Below are 8,016 nucleotides of genomic sequence, written 5' to 3'. Positions count from 1 at the left end.
GACAAAGCAAGAGAGGGCCATCTGTCCAAGGAAAGGAATATTTTAAGGAAAACTTCATGTTACACAAACATTTACACAGGCAGCCCATTCTCTAGGATTTAAATCTAGAGCCAAATGCTAGTGTTCAGCTTACTGTCTGGCTGCCTGTAGGCAATAAATGTTTTAGTAGAAGGAATACTTGAAAAATTAAATTTAGGACTAACTAATTCTTCAATTTTGTATTCAATGAGAAGAATGTAATTTATTAATAAAGTTTTAAATCTGGGAAAATACCTGTACAACTGTCCGATTAATTAATCTATTATTTCAATTAATGGTCGGTAGCAGAAGAGATTAAAAAGCATTTATGCCTAAAAGAATTATATGTTGTAATTAAAATGAATAATGCAATTAAGCATGAAAATAATTTTGGATAACTTGTGATAACTGAATTTAAGTTCATTGTTGAGTTACATAAGTAATTTTTTTTAGAATTTGAAAAAATATTTAGAATTGTTTATTGAAACAATTTCATTAAAATATTTTTTTACTGTAATCATATCCAATTGCAGTCTCTTTAGATTACACTGTTGGGTATAAGGAGAATGATTTGGTTTAGTTTACTTAAGTATGGCAAAGCACACTAGGACTATCTGCCTAAGTGGAGAAATGCCTTTGTGGAGGACTTTCGAAGGGAAACTGACTTATATACATGTTACACATGGAGAAAACCATGAAAATACCCATACAACCAGCCCATTCGCGGGATTTGAACCTCGGACCGAACTACCAGTGTTCAGCGGGGGAATTCTAGAACATTACTAATTTATTGCCAAAAAACCATTAAGTCTAATACACAAGTTTTTTTTCCAGCTATTTCGTGATGCATATGTAACTTTGAGATGTCTTAAAATTCAATAAAGGAAAGTAATGCAGATGTAAGAAAAACATAAAATTTGAGCTTCTTTTTAACATTGGGAATATTTTGAAAGAAAATGTTGTATATCTTTTAGAAAATCTAAGGTATTTTTCCTTAAAAAAAAAAAAAAAAAAAAAAAAAAAACTTAATATTTAAAGTTACATAACTTCCTTTTCCCCACAAATAAATAAATGCAGCATATTTTGTTACAAGCAGTAGCTGTAGACATTTCACATAAAACATATGTTCTACATGTGTAATTATTTATAGTAATATTACAATCAAAATATTTAATATTTAGGAATACATCATTTTTGTATTTTGTATAAGACAAATATGTTCTATATGCATAATTATTTGGAAGAACTTTTAAGTAAATTATCTGCAACTTTTACATATATATCCTTTAAAATTTCACATGAAAATACATGTTCTTACATAATCACTTGCAATAATCTTACAAGCAGAACACTAGTAATCTACAAATATTCCCTTTAGTAATTCACATTCAAAAATTACGATCTAATTACACTATTATTTCCTGTAATCTTTACAGATGTTTACATTGGTAAATCACATATGAAAAACATGTTATACTTACTCGATAATTTCCTGTAACACTACAGATGTTTGATCTGTAACCTTTACAGGCATATGCTTCGGTAATCAACATACAAAAACTTTGTTATGCCTACAGAATAACTTCCTGTAACATTACATGTCAAACATCTGTAACCATTACAGGTATAATCTCTGTAAAGTTACTAAGAAAATTCCTGTTTTGATTACTCAAATAATCCATGGCATCCCAGTTTCCACGACTTTTCTTAGTAACTTTACAGATTTTTTTTACAGTGTACGTTCTATTGGACATTTGAGTAGTTAAAAGATAACTACTGTGAGATATTGTAATACTGCATGATAATTTGAGAAAATTTAAGCATTTTTGTTGTGATAATAATAAATTTTTGTTCATTTTTTATCGGACTTGTGTATTCTTCGTAACGAATCAGTACGCACGCAACTATACTTTGTGGCAACAGTTTGAAAAGTGATTCGCCCTTTTGTATTGAATCGACGCAAAATCCCAAAATGAAAACAATAGTCCTTTAGGGATAACGTCCCTCTGGACTAAAAAAAGACAATTCTATATCTCCCGTTCTGAGCCGATTGACGAAATTCAAATTGCGTGTCTCATGTCTCGAAAGCGCGAATTAGGATGTATATTAGATTTATACATAGCATGGTTCTAACATCGGACTTTTTCTGTAATGATATGCGTATTTTTTTCCATATTTCGATTCTGCGATACAATTTGTAATTTTTGGTAAGAAATTTATGGGGAAATTTAAAAACTTATCTTGGCGCATTTTTTAGTTTGTGCCAAGAATTATTCACTTGACGAACTTCTTAATTTATAGCAACCTATTTTCCTTTCCTTTTCTTCATTGTTACACGAGCGGGAAAAAGTCATCATTCATACTTTCAAATAATTTTAACAAAGTGCGTAAACCACATTTGGCGTTATTATTTGTTAATTTCAAAAGGCGCCAATATGCAAATTCACGTATATGGTGGGAAATTTTGAATTAAAAAACTGTAAATTTTTGCAGGTGTGCTTAGAAATACATCTACTTTACGGTGATGGTAAAACGTTTATAGTTTATAATTCAAAATTCTTTTCAAAAAATTTATAAAAATTATTTAAAAATACAAATTTTAAAAATAAATCATACAAAATGGGCGAATTTTATTTGGAATGCACCTTAATTTCAAAATGTGAAAGAAAGAATCAAATAAGTTTAATAAAAAAAGAGATATTAATAAATATATACCAAATTCAATTAACATGGAGGAGATAAAATTTTGGGAGCTAATTGTGTAAAAACTGCTGGTGTGATTTTTACAAATCTTGGCACTTTGGCATAATTTGAGTTGTAGAACCAAAATATGGAAAAACATTGGTATGCTATTTCAGAAAAAGTCGGATTTTTGTGTCAAAATACCTAGGTTAGAACAAAGTTATATATAAATCTAATATATATCCTAAGTCGCGCTTTCGAAAAATGGAAAAAGTAAGTTGAATTTCGTCAATCGCCCCAGTAGAACGGAGACATAGAACTGTCCCATTTTTTTTCGCAGTGTACATGCAAAGTACTTTATGTACAATCAAACCTCCTCTGGTAAGCACTTCATATTATTGGACACTTCGCATTAATGGGTAATTCCTGAAACTTCCGGCTCTCAAATTAGGAGAATAATGCATTCCCATTTACACGCTCCGCAACAAGAACAAAATCCTCAGTCCCCTGAGAGTTCCCTAAATGGAGGTACGACAATATTTGCAGTAAAGAGGGACAAAATTGCTCTTTTATGATATTGAATGAGAATCTCTCGCTCATTGAACTGAATGAATTTTTTTATAACTTATTGCTCACTAACAGTAACCTTGATTAAAAACATCCAGAACGAGGAGTGAATCAAGAACGTTTAGCGGAGATGGAGGGAAGAGAGAAAAAAATCGACCAGAGGGTTCGGGAACGATAAGCGTGGTTAGACCAAAAATAATCTAACAGGTGTGAGATCGGAAGAAACAATTTAATCAAACTCCCACAGCCTGAACTGATTTCTTTCAACTGCACTTAAAAAAAAAACCTATTTCCTATCTACATCGAACTTCCTTTCTACATCTAAAACTTCCTGTCTACATAGAACTAACACTAAAATCCTAAAATTAAAAAAACAAACAAACAACCAAAAAAAAAAAAAAAAAAGTTGGGAAGTGATAAAAATTAAACTTACCTTTAAAGTGGAACAATAAACTTTCTTTTCTGCCCTAAAAGGGGAAACAAACTTTCCTGGCACGCTTCTAAGAAGAGTTCTCGGCGGGCGAAATCTAAAAGATTGCGCTTTTTCATTTACGAATCAGCGTTGGCTCGCTTAAAAAAGGGAATAATTTCGTAAACGAATAACACATTTCTATTCCTAATATGCTTCCAAAAAGAACTCTCCGTGAACTGTAAAAGAGCTACCACTCCATTTTCTGGAATCATGCTTATTCGCTCCGTAAAACGAATCGGTTTTTTAAATCACTTTCGGAGCGATTCGTCCAACACTAACTTGCAGTAAATTTTGGTAATGATTAAAAAATTACTAATTTTGGAAGTGGTGGAGATGGTAGCTTATCACTTGAGTGCTGTTGAGTGAAAAGATGAAAATAGTAGTGATGATGAAAAATAATAATTACTAAGATATTTCCTAATTTATTAATAAATACTTAGTTTTTAAGTTTGTCATGATTTTCTTAGTTTTAGTTTTTTTTAGTTTGCTGCAGAATAGATATAAAAGAAATAAGTGTATTTTTATCTGAAATGCCTTAAAACTCTTATATTATATTAAAAATCTCTAAGAAGAGCTCTTTTATTTTTATTAAACTCTTTTAAAACCTTTTGCACTTCCGTATGCGGTATTTCGGTCTCCATGCACATTTCGATGCATAATGTATTAATAATAATAATCTGTGCACTTGGTCTACTTATATCTGAAACTTTAGTTCAAGGTCAGCTTTCATTTATGCGCTTGAAACACGGTAAATAGAAATGAAGTGACGGAAAAAATAATTAGGGGACTCGATCATGTGACGCAGCTGTTGTTGCCACGATTATGAGTTACGAAGAGCCGTGGCAAATTACTCTGAAGTGCTTAATCTAAAGAAACAGAAATGATGAAAAGAAGAATAACGCCCATACAACGAAATCTATTAATCTAATTTTGCATTGTCAAAATTATAAGCGAACTGGTTTTACACAACGGTTTGCTAGCCACTATATGTTTCTAAATCTTTCAAAAGCACCTCACTTTTTTATTATTCGTGATATAAAATCATGAATGAACTTCTTGAAGAGAATTATTTACGAAACTATATGATAAATTATTTTTCTTTAGTTCGTGAATTATTTAATGAATTTTAAATAAAAGTTAATATTATAAAAAAATTTAACCTTATTTTAATACATTTCAAAATATGGTAATTCTGCAGGGGCATAGATATATAAGAGTTCATTTAAATGAAATGGTGAGATCGTTTAAATTCTACCTATAAATAAAATATATCTTTAAGCAGAGTTTGGTATTCTTTGGTAGTATAAACTAAGTGCAAACTCCGTGTAGACTTAGAGCGAATTATAGCTCTGTCTGAAAAGAAGTGAGAAAAGAGTGAGTCTTAATCAGATCAGATTTGGAATATAAATGCACATCTCGTGCTTGTAAAAATCAGTCAACCACTTGAGGCTATGTAACTTGAAGTAACAGTCAATTTCAAGATTTAAAGTTAAGTTTAATGACTTGACAATTAATTTAACGCAAATGTAGCTCAAATTTCTCATGGCGTAACAATTTCAATGCCGTCAACTATAATGCAAAGCCGAAGAATACACTCTTATCTGAGAACCTATAAACCTAGTAACGTAGCTTCGAGGTGCAGAAACACGCTGTGTCTTACAATCCGAGAAACCTCAGATTAAATACTCTTAAACCTGATTTGCATTCTGGTAGGGAAACGGAAAGAATTGACAGTAAAGTTTAAATCATAATGACTAGTAGTTAGATTAACATAATGGACCCTGACACAAGAAATAAAGAAATTTAAGAAATTTTAAAGTATATATTTAGGTTTAGTTTTGGAATATAGTATATATATCAGAGCTCATTTCATTAGCAAATCCACATCTGATATTTTAGTTTTTTTGAATTTGAGCTCATTAGTTTCCTTTCACTTAAATCAAATCCTCCTAGATTTGAAAATCACTAAACTTTCAACAATAACTTCGATTTTCATATTCCATAACAGATTCTAGAATGCGTTACTGCTTCATTATATATATATGTATACTAAGGTTTTACATTCTTTTGAAAGTTTTGCTTGCTGGGGTTGGGGCGAAAAAAGAGCGAATTTGTTTTAATGGAGATCTTAATTGAATTTTCGTCTTTTCAATGCAAGCGGTAAAAGTTCATTAAACTAAAGTATTGATTCTTACAGATTTTACTTCACTTGCAGCCGAGAGCTGAGCATAAAAGAGAATTAGCTCAATAAAAGCGATAGAAACGAAGAGATGATAAAGTTTCCCTCTAGATAGAAAATTGAAAACTATTATTGCTTCTGCACTTCTCCCCCCTACGTCCTGACTACTCTTTCCCCACATTCACTTGCATCGGTTTGCCGTTATTATAACTTATCCTTTCAAAGCGAAATCGATTAAGAATTCACGATATCCTTTGTCCTCCAGGCGGCGCTACTTGTTTCTGCTCATTGTACAAGATGGCCACCTTCCGGCATTTTCTAGCAGACGACATCATTTGTTAGCTATGACGTTACGGTTACAATTACAATGAGCGACTAGTATTAGGCCTTTAAAACTTCGAAAGTCTTAGCATCGAACTGTGTAGTATTATGCAAGGATACATTACAGTTGAATATTAAGACCATTTATCAACGTTCTTTTTCAGATTCGAAGAGAAACTCTCACTTCTTATCGGTGCATTAGAAAAGATGAACATTCTTTTTTCCCCTTCTCTGCAACTAATGGATCGTCTGCGTCCCCAGGATCCTACTATTTTTCTGCTTTTATTTCATTCTACCGAAAAGATACTTATTTTGTTACTTATTTGCTTACTTAAGAAAGTTTCTTTTACGAATTTTTGATTTCGTAGGAAGAGGTAAATTCAATGCTTAAAGTTTTTTAATGTTATTTTAGAAAGTTATAATCGATCACTTTTTCGCATGTCTGGCTCCAAGATTTGATCTGGAATGAATGATGACAGATTACAGCTTCTGTTGCTAATTTAAACTTTTGAGTTTTTAAGTAAGAACTGATCGCCATTAAGAATGATTTAAAGCAATGGAAGTAAAAAGCTGTCAACGATATTTATTTTTAGAGATTCAGAAGCATTAAGTGTCTCCCTCCGAAAAAAACCTTTTCTGTCTTTTAATTTATTATTTGAACAATTGTTGTATTTACGTACTAAAATATGCAAGATCTATTATCTACTATTGAAATTTAAGTTAAAATCGTTACAATTATTAATCAAGACAAGTAAAGTATCACGCCTTTCAATATATGAAGCTAAATGCTATTTTCTATAAATTCATGAAGTCTGAAACTGAAACCTAAGCCAAATATTCTGTCACTGAAGAAAATCTGCATCTGCAATTTATCTTCAGAAATGGAAAAGGTTTCTTATTTCATTAACTGAGAATGAAGGTTTGAGATTAATTAGTACTATGACAACATTTTCGTAAGACACAGTAGCTATACCAGAAAGGCACATTGAGGTAAACAAGCTGAAATTATGTTTCTTTGCATTTTATAGAGCCCATACAAGGACCAGGTAAAAGCCCACTAAACGAAAGAGCACACGACACCTCTCCCAATCAAAGAAACCAAATTCGCGATAAAAGCGTAAATGGATAAATGCCCACACAGATAAAGCCACATATTGATAAAAGCCCATATTCACTAAAGACCATACTGCCCATGAGGACGGATGTCTATGTCGTCTTAGAGATAAAAATTTTTCCATTATTTTCAGTTATTATTTTTATTATTATTAATTATTTTTATTATTATTAATTATTTTTCCATTATATTCAATAGGTTTAAGCCAACATGCGCCCTAATCATTTCTGTGTAGCCTTTGGTTAATTCCAACATTTTTTTAAAAGTTTCAGTTCCAAGAGTTCCAGAACATTTTTTTAAAAGGGTTCGAACCTCTAATCCTGCGAATGCTAGCCAGACCAGCTACAGTAACATCACCAAAGCAGGTACACGGAAGGCTATAATTCCTTATGTTCTCCCCCGCTTAAGGGTCGACCAGAGAGAGATTAAATAGACCCTGGCGGGTTCAATCCGAGTGGTGACTAATTATCATCCACCGCATTTTATTTAAACGTAAGTGTATAGATATCACGTTTTCTGGAGCAGGAACTATCAAAAATTACATATGATCTCTCCGGGATTTGAACCTGGGATATTTCAGTGCTGATTGAATGTGCTGCCACATACACCACACGAGCTCGTATAGGTAATATGATAATTCTTTATGACTGTACTTCAAAAAGT

The sequence above is a fragment of the Stegodyphus dumicola genome, chromosome 7 (assembly GCF_044657685.1).
Source record: "Stegodyphus dumicola isolate Sdum_Otavi_A_Nest chromosome 7, ASM4465768v1".
Classification (NCBI taxonomy): domain Eukaryota; kingdom Metazoa; phylum Arthropoda; class Arachnida; order Araneae; family Eresidae; genus Stegodyphus; species Stegodyphus dumicola.
This window is presented reverse-complemented; position numbering follows the sequence as displayed.